General features: G+C 38.9%; 1 protein-coding gene across 2 annotated transcripts in view; it reads left to right on the forward strand.

The window, feature by feature from the left end:
- Window positions 1–21,089, forward strand: part of ADAMTS19 (ADAM metallopeptidase with thrombospondin type 1 motif 19) — a 478,977-nt gene that overhangs the window by 191,304 nt on the left and 266,584 nt on the right. For both annotated transcript variants that reach the window (XM_034655959.1, XM_034655958.1), the window contains exons 3-4: window positions 16,878–17,018; window positions 17,235–17,277. The gene's annotated coding sequence lies outside the window, so the exon portion shown is untranslated. The remainder of the gene's footprint in view (window positions 1–16,877; window positions 17,019–17,234; window positions 17,278–21,089) is intronic.

Raw genomic sequence — 21,089 nt, forward strand, 5'->3', positions numbered from 1 at the left:
AAATTATTGAAGAAATGTATTGAACAAAAATGGTCTTATCTGCCACTTCTATGTATTACTAGATTAACTGTCTCTTCATTTTTATTGTCAGTAAAAAAGTACAATATCTAGTCATCATCCTATATTATAGTCCTTTGTGTACATTGTGGTGGTTTTAAAATTACATCAACATATGCTTTAATTCTCCTTTCTTCTACAGGTAATGCTTACTTCCAATACCTGTGACTATGTACTAGATTTAGTGTCTCACTTCTAGCAAATAGAATAGGCCAGAAATGATTCATTATTTCCATGTTCAGGTTAAAAAATATAGGGGCGCCTGGTGGCTCCGTTGTTAATCGTCTGCCATCGGTTCAGGGCCTGATCTCAGGGTCCTGGGATCTAGCCCCGCATCGGGCTCCCTGTTCCACTGGGAACGTGCTTCTTCCTCTCCCACTCCCCCTGCTTGTGTCCCCTCTCTCACTGGTGGTCTCTCTTTCTCTCTCTGGTTACTTACCATGGGGTTGTTCATCTGCCATTTTGTTGTTAGTGCTATGGAGAAACCCACATAACAAGGGACTAAGAACCTTGGTCCAATAGCCCATGAGGAACTGAGGCCTGCCAACAATCAGGGGATAATTTTGGACGTGGATCCTTCAGTGCCATACAAATCTTGACATGATGACTACAGGCCTGGCTGACATCTTGACAGCCACCCAATGATGGACCCTGAGCCAAAACCACTCAGCTAAACTGTACCATGATCCCTGACCCTCAGATATTGTGAGATTACTGTTCACTGTCTTGGGCTTTTAGATCTTAGGATAAGTTGTTACACTACAATGGATAACTAATCCATTCATATGTGAGGATTATCCAAAAGTATTATTGGAATTCTCAAGGAGAATGAAACTCCCCAATCTGTACTACCTCCAAAAACTGAAAGTTATTACCCAAAATATGAGTAAATTCTAGAAACCTAAGCCACACACAGTAGCTATAAAATGAAAGAAGGGGTTCAATAGCAATCCATACTCACCACCAGAAATTGATGAAGTTCATATGTAAGCCACAGCTTTTACTCTTGGTTTTCTGTCTTACTCAGATCAATGGGTAGGAATAGAGGGAGAAAGTGAGTGGATACAATTTTGGGAAAAACTCTGTAACTCCTACCATTTATTTATGAACCATACATGTCATCCCAGACTTGGAAGAGTGAGAAACAATGACTGGCTTTCAAGAGAATTTTTAAAGGGTTAATGCTTATATTCTGTTGTTTGAATTCATGTCACATTTTCTGGTTCTATTTGTTTGGCTTAGTCTGTATTTTTATCTCATTTCTTGTCTTTTTAATTACTCCTTTTTCATGTCTGTCCCTCTTCTAGCTTAGAAAATATGAAATCTATTTCTGTTCTTTAATTAGTTTGGTTATGGTATTAATTCCAAATTACTTCAAATAAAAATAATTGAAGTCTAGAGTTAACAATATTTCATTTGCTTCCAGACATGAATGATTGCTGAGTTTAAGGTCCATATGGAAACACACAAGGACCTTGTTGAAGAGTAGATTTTGATTTGATTTTGATTCTGTAGGTTTAGAGTGGGTCAGAGAGCCTACATTCTAACAAACTCCCAGCTGAGTGTGACGTTTCTGCTCCATGAGACCCCTTTTAAGTAGCACTCGTTAGACCCACACAATTTCTTCATTCTTCTTTATAATTCATATTCCCGACCTCTTATTATTTTAAAGTCATCTGATTTTTTTTCCTTTAAACTACTATAGATGCTACTCTCGTTGTTTGGCAAGTCCTTTTTTTTTTTTTAAAGATTTATTTACTTTTTTGAGAAAGAGAGAGAGAGTGTGTGTGAGCAGAGGGAGGAGCAGAGGGAGAGAATCTTCGAGCAGACTCCCTGCTGAGCGGGGAGCCCAATGCAGGGCTCTATCCCAGGACTCTGAGATCATGACCTGAGCCAAAATCAATAGTCAGATGATCAATAGACTGAGCCAACCAGGTGCCCCATTGGCAAGTCTGTATATTTTTCTGTTATCTCTGTTCTTCACTCCTTGCATCTCACACCTTTCCTTCAGGGTCATTTTTTTTTCTACTTGATATAATGATCTATTAGTAACAAACATCTCAATTTAAGTGTGTTAGAAAATACCTTTCTTTTGCCTTTATTCTTCAGCTTTGGTGCGCATCTTTAAAAAATAGCATTATTTTCCTCTATACCCCTAATAATATTATCTCATTAAAATAATAGTGTCTTAATATGCTATATTATCATTTTTTAAATTCACACTTGCCCTATTGCCCCCAGATATCCAAACCAAGAGAAACCCAACACCATGGATTTAATTTGCCTCTTATTTCTTTTAAATAAGGACCATTATGCAATTAAAGTTTTCCCCATGTAAACAAAAGTAATCTCTAGGTTATGAGTTAGTATTGTACAAATTTCTGGTTCCCATCAACCATTCATCTTACAGTTTTATAGTTTTAACACCAATGATTGTTGTCAGAATCTATATTGTCATCAAGGTTGGCAAAAATTGATTATTACTCTGATTCTTTTACAGAATTTTCTACTTTCCCTTATTTAATGAAGCTGGTCAGTGCCCTAAATCATAGTTGCTATTTCAACAAAGAGTAAAGTCTTAATTATCACTCTTTGGTTAGCAAATTTCAAAGGAAAGGGTCAGTTAGTAGTTTCTTTTCTTAAAAAATTTGTTTGGATAAAGTTGGGTGCTTTTTTTTCAGATTTTAATTAAATTCTAGTCAGTTAGCATACGGTGCAACGTTAGTTTCAGGAGTAGAATTCACTGGTTCATCACTTACATGCAACACCCAGTGCTCATCTTAACAAGTGCCCTTCCTAATATCCATCCCCCATCTAGCCCATCCCCCACCCACCTTCCTCCATTAACCCTCAATTTGTTCTTTATCATTAAAAGTTTCTTATGGTTTGTTCCCCCCCCACCCCCCCGTTATCCTTCTCCCATATGTTCATCTGTTTTTTAGAAGTTTCTTTGAATAAAGACTTGAGATTTCTTTTTTGTTGACTATCACCACGGGCCCAAGTATTTTCGTAGATTGTGTTTCGGTCGTTTACAATCATTATTCAATATTGCAAAATGAACTGTCACAAATATGATTAGATGAAGCACTTTTAAGTTTGTACTTGTCATGGTGAATTTAATCCCACATCCATCCTCATAAACATGAACGAGCAATTCTAAGCACTTAAATTGAAGCTCATCATGGAAGTTAACAGGTCTGAAATAAGATGCAAGAGAGTCTAAAGATATATCTAAACTGTGTAATGAAGAGGTTCTGAACAGTATAAAACTTGTCCTCTGATTTCTGTTAGGAGAATTTTTATCCATTTACTCATTGATTCACTGATTTACTTAATGATTATTTCTTAAGTTCTTGGGTTTTTTTTCCAGAAAGTCCACAACTTGTTGAGGATACAACTGGGCTCAAACCATATATATTCTCTGTCCCCTTAGAGATTATGCTGTAGTAGGGAAGGAATCTCAATCAAAATACTTACTTAATAAATTTAAAATGTTCACTCTGATAGGTGCTGTGCAGGAGGAAGGAATCCCCCCCTTTGGGAACTAACTGCCCTGGTCTCAGACTACAGCAGAAGTGTCTTGAGAAAGTGGTACTCCATCTGGGAATGGAAGGATGAGTAGGACTTTAGTAGATGAACCTGGGAAAGAAGTAGGGTGGATATTAGAGAAGAAAACAAAATGACTAATTCTAGGTAATGCGAGCTGAGAATGTTTCAAATAAATAAAGGTCAGTGGTCAGAAAAATCAAGTGAAATGATACAGAAATCTTGCGGAAGCTATTTTGATGCAGGATAAAGCTATTTATTTGTATATAAGTTAAACTCTGAAAGTTCATCCAATAACTCTTCATGGAAGTTCACATTGCAGAATTATGTTATGAATTGGAGAAAAGCAAAAGGGAATTGTTTTAGTTGTAGAACTTTCCGAAGTATTGGAATTATTTTTGTGAACCAATATTATTTTTGAAATTCAAAAAAATTCAAAACAGAACTCTCACAATTAAATTATGGAATCTATCTTTGTTACTTTTTAAAGAATGTGCATAAGACAAAGCATATGTATAATCAAATATTTTCATAATGTCATGGTACATGGACGGTATCCACGTATACAGAAAAATGCAGATGATCGCACATCGTGCAGGCACACTAAGATAACTCAAGTGAATACGAATCATTTTTTTAGAAAGACAACTTTACATTTAGAGGAGGCACTCTGAACGCCTGGATCTTGGAGTTTGTTTTTTTCTTGGAATTTTCCTTCCTAATAGGCATTAGGACAGGTATGAGAATATTAGGTTTTTATTGCACGCACTCTACTTTGCTGTGTGGAAGTGTCTTGGAATTCAACTGAGAAGCTCAGATTCTCGAACTCCATTTTTTTTTTTTTAAGAATGGGAACTAAACTCTCGATCCCTCAAATGAAAGTTTTAAGCATCAGGAAGTTAGCCTTTCTTCCTAAATGTGTTTGCTTCATTAGCTTTTGGAAGAAACTGCCCTAGATGAAGAAAGAGAAGAGAGACTTGAAAACCTCGAGAGTGCCTCCAAAACACTTCCTTTCCATAGAATCGTTCATCAATTTCAACAGCAACAGAAGGTAATGGAAACGTGATCTGAATGGGCAGCAGAAGCTCGAGTAGTAACTTAAAACTCCATTGAAGTTATTCATCAGATACAGGACACAACTCGTTCTTTGTATTACTGATATTTAAATGTTGTGGACTTTTTGACAAAATTAAAATGTACCTTCCCGAAGGAATGGTGGTGATAAAATGTGGGTCCTCTGTTAAAAGCACTTGGCTTTCATTGGGCATTTCGTGGCATTAATTTTTATAAATGATTTAAGATAAGACCCAGTGTATTCACAAATATGCAAATCTTTACTTAGAACTGTATGGGAACCTCTTCTATCACAGAGTTTATTCGTATTAAACGTATTTTTTCAGGGAATAAAATGGTTTTAAAGCTGGAAGTCTCTGGCACTGAGAATAGATTGTTTTCTTAGGTGCTCCCAACCATATTCTTGTAGTAAATTTGGTTTTCCAATTTTCTTAGTTTTTTACATATATCATTTATTCCTAGTTTATATACCTATATTTCTAACTTTTTATAGCCACTAAAACAGAAGTTCTATGCCTGCCTAACTTCTAAAAGGAGAAAATAGATAGCTTGGAGATTAGGGTCTAGAAATATATTTCTTTTAACGTTTATTTATTTATTTATTTTCGAGAAGGAGAGAACAAGAGTTGAGGAGAGGGACGGAGAGGGAGGGAAGAGAGATTCTTCAAGCACACTCCCCACTGAGTGTGAAGCCCTATGTGATCTCATAACCCTGCGATCATGACCTGAGCTGAAATCAAGAGTCAGCCACTTAACCGACTGAGCCGCTCGGGCACCTCTAGAAATATTTTTTAGTTCAGAAGCAATAGATTAAGAATCAACCTGTGGTCCCAAGGGAGAAAAAAAATCAAATCCTCTAAAATTCTTCTGGTATTTCCCCTCTAGATCTTGGAAAATAATTGAATCTTTTCCCCCTTTTGGCGATTGGTATATTGATATTTAGTAACTATGAAATTAGTATTTCAGGAACTATTTTCTGATTTTATAAAGAAAAGCTATTTCTCAGTGGCTTTGAAAGAGCTTTGCTACTCTCAAAATAAGGCAGAGGTAGAAAGAGAAGGAAAAGAAGGCAGGAGAGAGAAGTCAAAGGACTGGTATCTTCCAGACAAGACCAAATTACCATAATGTTTTTGGGTAAAAATTCATTACAGGCCAATCCACGAAATAAGACAAAGATAAAAAAAAAAAAAAAGCAAAGATCTCGGGCACTACACTCTTACACAGTTGTTTTCAACTGCTTTCTAAACACAGAAATAATTTGGGGCGCCTCGTGGCTAAGCATCTGACTTTTGATTTTAGCTCAGGCCATGATCTCAGGGTCCTGGGATGGAGCCCTGTGGTGGGGCTCTGTGCTCAGCTGGGAGTCTGAAGAGTCTGTCTCCCTCTCCCTCTGCCCCTAACCCCATTCGTGTGCACTCATGCACTCTCTCTCTCCCTCCCTCCCACTTTCTAAAATAAATAAATCTGGGGGTGTCTGGGTGACTCGGTGAAGTGTTTGCCTTAGACTCAGATCATGATCCTAAGGTCCTGGGATCAAGATCCGCATCTTGCTCCCTTCTAAGTGGGGGGCCTGCTTCTCCCTCTCCCTCTCCCTCTGCCTGCCACTCCCCCTACTTGCGCTCTCTCCCTCTCTGCCAAATAAATAAAGAAAATCTTATAAATAAATAAATAAATAAATAAATAAATAAATAAATAAAATAATAAAATAGCTCTTAAAAAAAGTGAACAGAAATTATTTAAAATCCATTATTTTTAGGACTTCGCTGGTTCTCTTTGAGAATAATTACAGCACTGAATTTTTCCAATATGACATACTTAAAATATATATCATTAAAAATCTCATTAATCTTAAACATGAAAATAAAGTTAAAAAGCTCTAATTAGTGATGTATATTTAAGATATTTGGAAGAAAACTATATCTACATTCAATCAATGATGATTTAAAGTATATAGGTGTCTATATGTATATATTCATATATGTGGGCAGTATAGAAATACATATGCGTGTATATATAAGTGTGTATATTTGTGTACTTTTATTTATAATACATGGAAGTAAAAATAAGATTTACATTCATATTTTTATGTCGTGAACTATAGAGAATTCTTCAATTGTCTAGAATTTTTCCTTAAAGCCCAAAGGATCATCACCTTCCTTTGTGCACCTTTTAAAAAAAAATTAATCTTTATCTCTAAATAAATATTAAATTGATGTCCCATTAAAATCGATATCTATTTAAGATAAAGTAATCCTAGAGAGCTGAAAAAATCAAATAAAACAGCAAATATTTGTGCATATGCTAAAAAAAAAACAAAAAAACCCGTCTTCTCTAATTTATTTATTTTTAAATTGACTCCATACAGGGCTTAGGTGATCATGTGTCCCATATGTAAAGCCACCATGGTTATCGTCAGTGGCTCCAATCTGCTTCCATGATCCAGGATCAAACAAGTGTCTCCATTTTTGTTTGTTTGTTTGTTTGTTGTTTTAACCTTCTTCTTAATTAGGCAACATATAGTACATCATTAGTTTTTGATGTAGTGTTCATTGATTCATTAGTTGCATATAATACCCAATGCTCATTACATTACATATTACCCTTAATGACCATTATTCAGTTACCCCAGACCCTCCCACCCACCTTCCCTTCCACAACCCTCAATTTGTTTCCCACAGTCAAGAGTCTCTCATGGTTTATCTCCCTCTCTGATTTCTTCCCATTCAGTTTTTCCCTGCCTTCCCCTGTGATTCTCTGTGCTATTGCTGAAACCATGTGATAATTGTCTTTCTCTGATTGACTTATTTCACTTAGCATAATACCCTCAAGTTCCATTCGCGTCGATGTAAAAGGTAAGTATTCACCCTTTCTGATGGCTGAGTAATATTCCATTGTATATATGAACCACATCTTCTTTATCCATTCATTTATTGAAGGACATCTCAGCTTCTTCCACATTTTGGCTATGGTGGGCATTGCTGCTATGAACATTGGGGTGTAGGTACCCCTTCTTTTCACTCCATCTATATTTTTGGGGTAAATACCTGGTAGTGTAATTGCTGGGTCATAGGGTAGCTCTATTTTTAACTTCTTGAAGAACCTCCATACAGTTTTCCAGAGTGGCTGCACCAGCTTGCATTCCTAACAACAGTATAAGAGGGTTCCCCTTTCTCCACATCCTCTCCAACGTTTGTTGCTTCCTATCTTGTTAATTTTAGCCATTCTGACTGGTGTAAGGTGGTATCTCATTGTGGTTTTGTTTTGTATTTCCCTGATGACAAGTGATATGGAGCATTTTATTCTGTGTCTGTTGGCCATTTATATGTCGTCTTTGGAGAAGTGTCTATTCATGTCTTCAAACAAGTGTCTCCATTTTTTATATGATCATCTTGCAAATCCAAGATACTCCAGAGTGTTCTTTGAGTTCACTCACTTTTTAAGCAGCAATTTCAGATTTCCCAAGCTCAAGATTTTATCACAGGTCTTTTATCTTAATTTTTAAAAAGCATACCCTTATCTTCCCTTCATTCTTGGGGTCCAAGGTATTCCCTCAGACCCTGGTGCCAAGCTTGTTATCTCTCTGCCACCATCGAATCAGAATGTCCCATCTTAGCTGCTCTGACTTCATCTTTGACCCAGATATCCCCTACCTATGTCCAGACCTGTGTCAAGAAGGGACAGGTACAAGAGGAGAAAGGGCATTTTCATCCAACAGAGATCCATTGTATCACAATTTGGCACATGTAGTCTCTTGGTCAGCAGTAGATGCAGCCGAGTGGTCATTATTTTTATGATCTAAAATCATGTCACTCCAATAAGAGAAACTAGATAGCCAAATCAGAATTACGTTTGAATTCCTTAGATCACCTTTTGACCAGGCCGTCATCTGGAGAGCATACCAACCAGGCTGGCCTGAGTTTACAATTAGGGAAAGAAAGGAGCATCAAATCCAGAAATGGCTCTAGAAGAATCCTGAATTTTCCAAATTACTATGTAACCTTCTACTTCTTTTGACCTGATCATTATACAGGAAGTGGCTAAAAGGGGATGGTCCTTCTCTTCTTGGATCCACATTAAGGGACCAAAGTGCTTTAATAAAGTATGAGGACCAGTAGGAGGTGATGGATATAGCCCGAAATCTTTTTGAGTTGATTTTCGTTTTTATTTTTTTAAAGATTTTATTCATTTGAGAGAGAACATGAGTGGGGGAGGAGGAATAGAGAGGGAGGGAGAGAGACAAGCAGACTCCCTGCTGAGCTTGGAGCCCTACGCAGGGTTGAATCTCAGGACCCTGAGATCATGACCTGGGCTGAATCAGACACTTACCCAACTGAGTCACCCACCCAGGCTCCCCATAGGTTAATTTTTAAAGAGGGTGCTTCAACATTCAGGAACACCAATGCCCTTGGGTGGTAGCGAGAATGGAAATCCATCAAATTATTTAACTGTCAGTCCATTGTTGAGAAGACTTTTCAATAAAACGTTCATTGTTTTCATACTGCAAATGATCAAGTAAGCCAAAAATAGGACAGAGATGAGTTTTAAGGGTTGCCCTCATTACACTGGAACAGCAACACTAACCTAAAATGGCATCAGCACTGGTGATACACCCCAGAAAATCTCAGACCAGCCAGGGTTCTAAAGATTCCTCTGGCTTCTGCCCACAGTGGTTGTGAATTTACCTCTTTTCCACTCTGTGTACTGTTGCCTTGTTGTGACTGCTGTTGCCTGATTTTTAGTGACAATCTCAAGAGATGATATTCGCCAAATTATGTTTACTTCATGTTGTTAGGGCACCTTTGACAGAATATAACATATCTTAAGCCAAAGAATAAGTTTTTAATTTTGGAATTTTAAGTAGGGCAGAAATCTATATATCTGAGCTACTGTGGTACAGACAGTATGCTAAATCCTAGCAGGTTTGCAACAGCTCCTACTTGAGGCGGCTTACGGTGGAGGATGTTGCTGTCTTGGCTGCTTTACCAGATTTGGGCCAGCAATACTATCAGTGTATATATGACTGGACATTTGTAAGCAACCTTCCCATTATGATTTCATCCACCTTCTCAAATACCCTTGAGGAAGGTAATAGCCCTTTTTATAAATAAGAATATGTGACGTATCCATTATTAATGCCATCTCAAAGCAGCAGAACTAACACAGAAACTGGGGTCTTTGATACTGAAAATCTGATGCTTGGCCAGAGCTGTCATTAAAGCTTTCCTCCCAGAAGGAAAGCATGACTTGGGTCTTTCGTCTTGCATATGTAGAGATTTGGGTGTGTAACTTGGAGATGCTCATAAGTAGCTTGGGGATTTTTGATACTTAATTACAAGATTGGGTCAATCGTACAAGGCCATGGGTTCTCAGGTTCTCATTAGATACTTTTGATGTTGGAGATTATTGTGTGCACCAGTGGTTTGGCCCAGCCTGTCATTTCCCCCACCCCCTGCCCCCAATTACCTGGCCGATGTGTTGTTAGAGTGGGTAGTGCTACTGAAGAATTCTTTCATCTGAGAGTGAAGATGAAAACAAACCAGTCAGTTCTCCTGGCATTGTTCATTCGGTTTTTGTTTTATCTTCCAAAGGTTTGATGTTTGATAATGAATAAATTAGGATAAAATATGAATGCACCCTCTGTAAGGACCCAGCAGGAAACATTGGCTGTTGAGCCAGATCTCAATCAGCAAATGAAAGGGGTTCATTCTGGCATCAAGACCGGGCCTGTGAAGTCCGCTTATTTAGAAGAATGTTGAAGATGAAAAAGGAAGTTTGTGTGGATGGTGCTTATGTGTGTGCAAGAGAGATAATAGGTAGACTTAGGAAACACTACACATTTTATATAAAATAATTGCATTTCCTCATAGTGTCATTTATTCTTTAAAAGTAGTAAGTAATTTATTTCCCTGTTAATTAAATTGGCATAACTGGTTATTAATGCACATAATGTTTTATCTTTTGGAGCCTGAATGTCCTTTAGAGCTCATACGCATATATAAAATATCTATTTGCTGATATAAACTCATACTCATCCTCCGAGAGACAAAGCCATTTGTGAAAAAGAAAACTGTAGGGAAACTGGCTCTATGTGGAATGACATGAAGGGCATCCTGAATGTGGTGTTAATACTTCTTTCCCATTCTTATGAGATTTAAATCTGCTTCTCTCTTCCTGGTCTCCTATACCTACAATACTACTTTTAAAGGTTGCTTCATACTGTCATTCTGAGGACTGTGCCATTAGTGACTCAGCCATATTAACTCCAAGTCAGGATCTGGGGCTCAGGGCAGGCCTGTGGAAGACGGCATGTGGTCCCAGGCTGTTGCCTCTCTTCACCTCTGCCCCACCAGGAGAGCTGTCACAGGAAGTTAGCAGCCCCCAGCTCTTCCTGTCATTCTGAGTGGAGACAGAGGCTGGCCTTTGCCTGTAGCCCTCCCTTCATCCGGGGCACGCGTCAAAATAAAGGACAGAAGCTCTGGCAGAGTCTTCAGTTCTAAACTATGCAAGAGGGTTGAAGGTCACTTGAGGAAACATTGTCAAGGAGGCGGAGTATTTTTCTGACATCCCCTTTTGTGCACTTTCCCACCCTTCACGGTGCGCTTCTTTCCACTTCATGTCAGACTGGAGGACAGCTATGAAATGAGCCTTGATGAAAGGCTGGGATACAGGTGGGAGGCGCTCTTCCTTTTGTACATCCATTAGCTGTTACTGTGGCCTCACTTGCATGTCAAACTCCCTTTTCACTGTATAGCCCCAAAACTAGATTTCTAAATGAAAAAAATCTGAAAGTGTAGCTAACATGTTGGAGAGGTATTTTGGGTGACAAAGGCACTTCCCCAAATAACCCATCACAGGTGGCTTCTCATGGTACATTTATATATGGCAAACCCTGAAGGCCATGCTCTTTTAGAAAGTACTTTAAGATTCCATACCCTAAGGTTACTACTATAGTCTTATTGAGTCATTGAGCACAAAGTAGTAATTCTTGTCCTTATTATTTTTCATGATGTAAGTGAACTGGCTCAGTGTAGAATCGTCTTTTTTTTTTTTAAGTAGAGTCAATATGGAATATTTGGGAAAATATACATAGCATTACTTGGATACCTCATTACATGGATATTGCAATTATAGCATTTTTTTCTTTCACTCTGTAATCTGATAGGTTCTTTTTTTTTGTATTGAAAAATAGGAAGATGTAGATAAGGCAGCTAACTTCTGAAACACTGTACTTAAATTATATTAAGCAAAGACAAGGGCTTTTTTATTCCTTTGAGAGAAATTTTAAATTTGAGTATTCTTCAATAATTAGGATTTCTTGAAGGGATGGGAAGAGTAACACAAGACATACAGCTATGTATTATACATACAGTAAGATCAAAATACATTCAAAGTTACTTCCTTTTGTATTTTGTCTAACTGTAATTGACAGTATATTTACTTTTAATAAAATTTTCTCTTCTTCTCACTTCCTTTTTTCTTTGTAACTATCAGAATTGAGATTTTATCTATTGGTAGCACAATTTATGTTAGGGTCGCCTGGGGCAAGCATGCATCAATGGTTAAGCACACATTGCTACCATATAATTAACTGCCTTTCAGCATGTGGTGGGGGTGGGGTAGAGAAAAAGAGAAGAAAGAGAAAAGAACAAAGCTGTTAGAGGAAAGGATCCACTGTAGGAAAATGTATATTAATAAATAATAAGTTGCAATTCTTTATAATATCACTAGGTGGCATGTGACTGACTTGAACAAAAATAAAACTAGGGAAGAGCCAGGAAAGGCATGATGTGAAAACCCAGTTGTGTCTGGAAGTTGTCTGTATTTATGATCTTATCAGTTTGCACAGTTCACAAGTCAGATACCACAAATTTGTATTGGGCATCAAATGATAGATTACATGTAAAAGCACTCTTAGTGCCTGGTATGCAGTTAGCAGTCAACATGAGCCCATTTATTTTTGTGTGTTTAGTCGGAGTACAAAAAAACACCAAAATAATAATAATAATAATAATCATCATCATCATCATCATCATCATCATCATCTAATTATCCTAACATAATCAGACAAATGAGGAGACAAAACAGCATGACTGAAAACCAAGCAACAACAAAACATAGTGCTGTGGTCTGAATGTTGTGTCTACCCAAAATACTTACATTGAAATCCAGACCAACGAAGGTGATGGTAATGGTAGATGTGCCTTGGAGAGGTGACTATATATCATGAGAGTGGAACCTTCATGAGTGGAATTAGTGCCTTCATAAAGGAGACCCCACAGAGCTCCTGAGCCCCTACCTGTGCATGAATATACAATGAGAAGTCTGCAGCCCTCACCCAGCCATGACACTCTAGTGTTGGACTCCCAGCCTCCAGAACTGTGAGACGTTAATTTGTCTATCAGCGATCCGGGCTGTGTTCTTTTGTTATAGCAGCTCCAATGGTTTAAGACATGTAAAAACAGACCAGCCGAGGCTCCAAATATCAGAAACAAATTTTGAAATAATTATACTGTATATGAGGTGATAATAGCCAGAATTAAAATTTTCAGTAGAAAATTGCTAACTATAAAAAATGCACAGACATTCTAGGTGAAAAATATAACTGTAGTGAGAAACTCAGTGGGTGGTTTAAAAATAAATCGAAAGCAACTGAACAAGAATTATAGTGAAAGAGCGAAGGTGCACAGAGACAAAGGGGGGAGCCGTAAGAGACATGGAAAACGAGGTAAGAATACTTAATTGTAGGGGCGCCTGGGTGGCACAGCGGTTAAGCGTCTGCCTTCGGCTCAGGGCGTGATCCCGGCGTTATGGGATCAAGCCCCACATCAGGTTCTTCTGCTATGAGCCTGCTTCTTCCTCTCCCACTCCCTCTGCTTGTGTTCCCTCTCTCTGGCTGTCTCTATCTCTGTCGAATATAAAAAATAAAATATTTAAAAAAAAAAAAGAATACTTAATTGTAGTTGGAATCCTACAGGACCCAAGAAAAATGGAAGGAAAAATTTGAAGACATGATGAATATTATTTTTGTAAAACTGATGAAAGACAAAACCCCATTTTTTTAAAAAACCCTTTTTCAAAAAATCTATGAACAACACGCAGGGTAAATACAAAAGAAAATCCACACCTAATCATCTCAGCAACTGCTGAAAACTAAAGACAAAGAGGAAGTTGAAAAGCAATTGGAAGGTTAAGAAAACTTCAGGGATTATATTCTAATGTATGACAGTTAAATGAAAACCTAATTTCTCGACAGCAACAATGGAAAACAGGAGACAGCTGAGTGATATTTTCAAAGTGCTGACAGAAAATAACTGCCCAGCAGAATTTCATACACAGCAAAAGTGCCTTTAGAAAATTAAAGCAAAAAAAAAATGATATTTTCAGACAAACAGATGCTGAAAGAACTAATACTAGAGGAGCTTACCGTTGGGAAGAAAAACACCTCTTCAGAAAGAATACATAGGATCTCAGATGGAAGACTGGAGGTGGCAGGGGGTAAGAAGACAAACAAAAATGGTAAAAATGAGAGTAATCTAAACAGAGTGCAATGGCATAAAAATGACGATGGATGGTTTACATTTCATATATTTGCTTATATATAATTTATAGTTATATAATAAATATATACATATTTATGTACAATGACTGAGAAAAACAACATGTAAGTTGGAAAGTGGGTAGGTTCTAAGGAACTGTCTGAGAGAGAGAGAGAGAGAATATGAATCCATGTCTAGAAACTGTTAGGAGTTAGCGAATCATTTTCTCCCAACCCCTCCCCATTGCAAACAGTTAGGTCCAAAGCTATTTGATGGAGACAAGTATCTGCCAGAGCTTAGGGCAAGTATCCAAGTTAAAAGGGAATCATAAGAAAATGGAATTACTAAATTATGTACTTTTGTGTGAAATTCTCTGGTGAATTATTGTAAAAATATATAGAGAAAATGATGAAGACTTAAATACCCAGTTTCTTCAGACTAAATGCCCAATTTCTCCTGGTCACCAAAATCACAATTATAAAAAAACTTAAGAGACCATTAAGGTAAACCTGTATGGGATTTGGTATAAATATGACACACTGACTAAAATGTGCCCGCATTTTATCAAAAAGATCTATAGATCTTGGGGTACCAGGGTGGGTCAGTCAGTTTGGTGTAGGGCTCTTGATATCGGCTCAGGTCATGATCTCAGGGTCCTGGGATGGAGCTCTGCATCAGGCTCCATGATCAGCAGGAAGTCTGCTTAAGGATTCTCTCTCCCACTACTCTCCCCCCCCCACTCGCTCTCTATAAAATAGAGAAACCTTTTTTAAAAGAGTCATCTGATGGAGAAGTCACTTAAAAAAAAAAAGATCTATAGCTCTTACGTTAAGAAGGATTTTGGGGTTAGCGTGTTTGCACACAGCAAAGAAGGCAGCATCCCTCAGGTATGAAATCATGCTTGCCCTCTTGCCCCAGGATATAAGGAGGCACAGTAACCAAGTTTTTAAGTGTGCACTAAGAATGCCTCCCTGCCTAGAAGTATCCACTTCAAAAGAACTCTTCATTTAGAAACACATGCCACAGATTGCTAATAGAAAGACTTTTTTATGACAGCTTACTCTGTGTAAGCCAGTCCCATGCAGCTTTGTGAGGGGCATCTGTCTATTTTCTGGCACTAGCCTGAAAATCTTGAAGATCTTTATGACCCTGTGAGTCCTCTCTATGGAATGCATAGAGATGAATTCTCAGTGTTTTCCTCTTTGCTGATGAGTATTGAATGGATATTTAAATGAAGTTATGTTTGGTTATGTTGCTTGTTTTTGAAATAGCGTCCTAAGTCATGAAAAATGTTCTAGGAATCAAATCTAGTACCGATTTCTCAGTATTTTGGCAGATACTCATTTTCAAGAAAGATGTCACACGTTCACAGAATGCTGCTCAGCAGAGGGGACACGTTTGGGCTGCAGTATAACCTGAACGCGGTGTCACCCTGCACGTTATCTTGGCTCCTGATTGTGCCTCGAACGTGCCTTGGCCCTGACTCGGCTCTCAGGAGTGTGGACGATCTTGGCGCTGTGGGTGTCTCCTCAGTCAGTGAGAGGCCTGTCCAGCCCACCGCCTTCAGCTCTGCGTCCTCAGACAGGGAGACACTACAAGGCCCACGAGCTCTAACTTTCTGCGCACTCAGGAGACGCGGCCATTTTTAAATGCCCTCAAATTCCACTTTGGGGGTATGGGAAACTTAGGGTGTTTTCTCTAGAACTCTCGCCTGGCAGGAACTTGTTTCTCTAAATAACTTTTTGTCTTAATTTTAGCTGAAGCCCCAACAGGTCAAAAACAAAATAGTCTGTAGCAGCTACGTGCACACTTCAAAACCAAGTGCCTCACACCTTTTCTAAAACTTGTGGAAGTAAACAAATCCCCACTTTTGTAATGCTATCCCAAATCAACACATGGAAGAACTGAGTTTGAAGAAACTTTGAGAATGTCTTAGCAGAGGTGTGTTGGAATGCTAAAGAATTTCCTCTCCCTCCATCCGTCCGAGGCCTCCTTACTTCACACCCAGTCATAGACGCTTCAAGGAGACCATCCAGGGAATACTCCCCTGATACATATGGCGGGGGGACGTAGACACCTTTCTAGATTCTGATTCCATGCAACTGACTCCCCACCATCCTGACATGACACTATGCATCACTATTGAAATAAAGGTGGCCCCAAGAGGAGAAGAAAATAACATGGAAGTTGACCTTCCAATAAAAATTAGAGTAGGATATGACAGATCCTCTAATAAAGGCACCAAGCACTGAGTTAAAGGGAGAGGAATGATTAGTCCTGCTTGTAGGAGTCTGTGGAAACCCATGACAAGGTGTGGGCCAAAGGATGGAAGGTGAAGTGGAGTTACCCAGCAAACTGGAGAAGATCTGGGCAGAAGCAATGGGTGTGCTGCTTCTGATGAGAGAGAGACCCAGCTGGCTTCGATGATGGCAGGAGGCTGGGGGTTGCTGGAGTATAGGGAGCGTGGGTGTCAAAGGGTGTGATCAAAGATGGGCGGGAGGGGGGCACCTCGGTGGCTCAGTCAGTTAAGCATCGGACTCTTGGTTTCAGCTCAGGTCATGATCTTAGGGTCATGCTCTCAGGGTGGTGAAATTGAACCCCACCTTGAGCTCCCCACTCAGCAGAGAGTCCGATTGAGATTCTTTCCCTCTGTTCCTTCCCCAGCTCATGTGCTTGCTTGCTCTGAAAATCAATCAATCAAGTCTTTTTTTAAAAAAAGAAGATGAACAGGAGAAGCAGATAGGAGAGAAACGGAAAGCTTCTTAAGTCATCCAGATAGCCCAGAACATTCCAAATGAAGACAGTGTGAGTAGAGATTTTTTTTTCTCTATGATTTCAACATGAAATGATCATTGAATCTGATGCCGAGACTGTTTGACAATTAACAGTGGAATGTGCGTTGCCAGTTAAACATCGTTATTCTTACAACAAGCTCTTATTAGGCAAGTAAACAGAAATCACGCTCTGTACCTGAAATGATACCAGAAAGAATCTTAAATTCTGTGGTTTCGTTTTTTCTAGATATCACCTATCTTCACAGAGTGGGGCAGTGAGTCTGCTGTAGGTATGGCTTGAGTAATATCTTTCTTTTTTGTGTCTGTTTAAAGATTTATTTATTTATTTGAGGGAGAGAGAGCGTGCGCACCCACACATGCGCACGCGCAAGGGGGAGGGGTAGAGGGAGAGGAAGAGAAATTCCCAAGCAGAATCTTCCTCAGCTTGGAGCACCCCACGGGGCTCGATCTCACAACCCCACGATCACAGGCTGAAACCAAGAGTCAGATGCGTAACCATGCGCCCCTTGAGCAATATCTTCTGTATTTTTGCTCAAAGGTATTTTCACGTGATATCTCTGAGAAACCGTACTAGAGAAATACAGGAATATTTTATTTCTTCTTGAGCTGATTGTCTTTAGAGTATTAAAATGCAGGGTTTTTTTCCCCCTGATAATTTAAGTCCCCAGATGCTAAGTAACAGCTTTCAGGATGAGATTTTTAAAAAATTTGTCATATGCTTAGAGATTTAACTGCTTCACAGAAGAGGAAATTGCAGATGGAATAGGTGATGTCTCCCACTGTGTTTCTTTCTAATTATAGAAAAATAATCAAACTTCTTTAAACTTACGGGAAAATGCCTTAAATTCTTCCAAGACATCCAAATCCATGGTCACTTCACTTTGTTTAAATAATCTTTGCCTCTAGTTTTAAGTGTTAGGGATGATTTTGTTGGAATTTGCCCTGGAGGCTTCTCTCAAGTACCCACTTCCACAAACATTCTTTTCAAACTGTCACATCTAAAGAAGATCCTTCAGCCCTCTCATTTATAATCAGGTGCCTCCCCTCTCAGTGTGAGCTTAAGCAACAGCAGAGGGCATGCCAGGAAAGCTTCAGCTGAACAGAATACTGATGAGGTGATAACTTCAAAGAAGATGTCGCTCAGTTCACGCCAGGTTGGCAGCTGCAAGACGGGGAACTCAAGGGCTTTGTGCCTCCATGATTCATGTCCTTTGTGACGGGAGAATAGACTTAACACAGTGATTCCTCAGTTAGGTCCTCTCTGTCTTAAGAAGAGATGTCGAAGAAATAGTGTCATCTGATCTCAGGACACCACTTGTTTCTAGAACTCTGCTGACGCTTTGAACTTTTGTGATTTGAAGGCTTGTCGCTCACTTTGTCTTTCAGGCATCTTTTTATCAAGCGACGTATAATGTCTTTCACTAATATGTAGGCTGAGTGGTGGATATATTGTCCTCTGGTAAGACTCCTGAGTCAGAGCAAATGGAGGGGGGACTGGTTTCCCAAGATCTTTGTCGTCTCTCATGCCCCCACTGTTCCTCCTGATGAGTATAATTTCCACTGTGCATCCAAGCCAGCAGGTAAATCCCTGGCTCATGGTGCATAAACTCTTCTGTCCTTTCTCTAAAAGAGAAAAATACATTGAAACAATTAATTATCATCATATTTTAGTAATTTAAGACGAATATAACCCACAGTCAGTGACATCATATAAACTCTATCATAGCAATGAAAGTACATTGTTTAGAACAGATTGCTCTCTGGCACAAAAGCCCTAACTTAAAGCATACAGTCCCCTGCAAGTAGATCAGAAGATAAGCCACAAGCTGAGAAGAGATGTGTTTCATTCAAGCCCTAAAAGCTTTAAATATATTCTAGCTGTAATTTTAACAGTTGGAAATACATATTTAATATAAGCATATATAATAGACAATAGTTGGAGTGTGCATTAGAGCCTGTCAAGGCTTATTAATGTTACATTTTCAGATTTATAAGGAAGCCCTTTCATTCACTTTCATTAAAGCAAATTTGGTTGAACACTTTTTCAAAGTGATACGGATAGTTAATGGGCAGTAGTGCTTTTCATTTCAACTTGTTCCAATAAGCTAAGTCGAAATACATGAACTAAAGTGTTATTCTTAGAAAAGCAAGTCTATAAATTGGGCTCAATGAATATTACTTACCATTTAGCCTAACCAAGAACACTAGCATGTACCAAGTGTCACGTGCTCAAAAATTAGTTCAATTCAAATCTATGAAAAGTCCCATTTTGCCGATTCACTCTCCTCTCCCCGGTATTATGATTTTATGAAATATTTACTACTTTGTCTCCTTCATAGAAAAATAAAATTAAATGAAATATTTTTACTAGAGTCCTAACCGCAGAAGTTCTTATAAAGACTCAAATGTCATAGCCCCTTATTTCCTTGGCTTACTTCCCTTGGGGTAAAGGTTTGGATTTAATTAGCATATCATTAAATGCCTGCCATGTACTGGGCATGGGTTTATGTACTCTCACACACGTAATCCTATTTCATTTTTAAATGGCAAAAAGAACCCTCTCCATGGCATCAATAAGAGGGGGGACCTTGTTGGGATTTGGGGGGCCCTGGTTTAGGTTATCCAAAATGTGAGTAAATTTATTTTCGTGGATGGTGTTTTCGGGAAGACGTCGGCCTTATACCAATAGGTATTGTTGCTCTGCTTCCTGAAACAAAGTGAATTTGTTTCACATCTGTTCTGTGTCTATAGTACGTTATGTTATCTTGATATAATGGACATTTGTTTTGCTTACTCTCCGGCTGTAGCCCTAGAGTCTGCTTAGTATTGCTTCAGTTTATCCTAGATGCTTCTGCGATTTCTCCAGAAACGGTAAAAAAGGTATGCACAAAATTCACAGTCCTGTTTCGACTTTGATCTTTATCACAGCACTTCTGCTGAGCTTTTCACTCTCACAGGCTCACAAATGCAATTTGTAGGCCTCGCCTCCACTACATGCAGGGAGGAAGTTTCACTCACTCTCACACGGAGGATTTTAGAAGCTAGGAAAGAATTAGCACGTTTCTACAGTTGAAAAACTTGTACTAATGTTTCCCCAGGGCAGTGGTGTTGGAGCCCGTCAGGGCACAGCTTCAACCACGGGACCCCTCCTCCTGTCTGTCCCCAGGACTTGGCTTATTTTTCCCACCTCTGCCTCCCGATTCACTGCTCTCTCCTCTCTGCAAATCATCCTTGGAAGGAAATGGACAATGCCCATCGTCAGAAAAAGAAAATCCCCTTTGATCCACTTCCCCTTCTGTTAGAGTTCCGTTTTGTCCTCTCCCTTTTGTAACCAAACTTTATGGAAAATGCATCAATACGTCCTACCTCTGCTTGCTCATGACCCATCCACGTACATTCCAATTTGGCTTCTGCCTCCAGCACCACGAAATTGGTCCTACCGGTTCTTACCACTTTTCCAAATCCATTTGACTTTTTTTCTTTTCCTGAGGTTATTCAGATTTTCAGCAGCATTTGACACAGGTGTGCTATCAGTTTTTCTCAAAACATTCTCCTCTCCTAGGTTTTCCGAGCCTTTCTACCTTGGCAACCGTTCTTACGAGGCATGTCTTGCTTCTCCTTATTAATCTGTACTGTGAAATTTGCAAGTTTCAAGGGCCAGATCCTAGGCTTTCTCTTCACTCTGTATATTTTCCCTTTGGTTACTTTATCCATTCTTCTGGCATTAAATATCATCAGTAGTATTAGTCCACTCTCTTATCCAAAAAAAGGCCGTATTATTTCTTGATTAGCAGAAAGGCAACTTCAGAGTACCATTTAGGACATTTTCACTCCATCTCATTTGCCAGGAAAACCCACCAAAATATTATTCTCTTCTTCATTGTTATTAGGTATCGGAAAGTCCTCACTTAAGTAGTTCCTGTCACCAGCTGGCTCTCCTTCTTCTGAGCTGTCTTCATTCTCTAACTTCTCTCAATATTTATTGAGTTACTGTGCACATCAGAGAGTATGCAACGCACACCACACAGCACAGCTCCGTGTGTTCCTGATGATGCATTTAAGACTTTGCATGATGCCTTAT

This window comes from Ailuropoda melanoleuca, chromosome 3, assembly GCF_002007445.2.
Source record: "Ailuropoda melanoleuca isolate Jingjing chromosome 3, ASM200744v2, whole genome shotgun sequence".
NCBI lineage: Eukaryota > Metazoa > Chordata > Mammalia > Carnivora > Ursidae > Ailuropoda > Ailuropoda melanoleuca.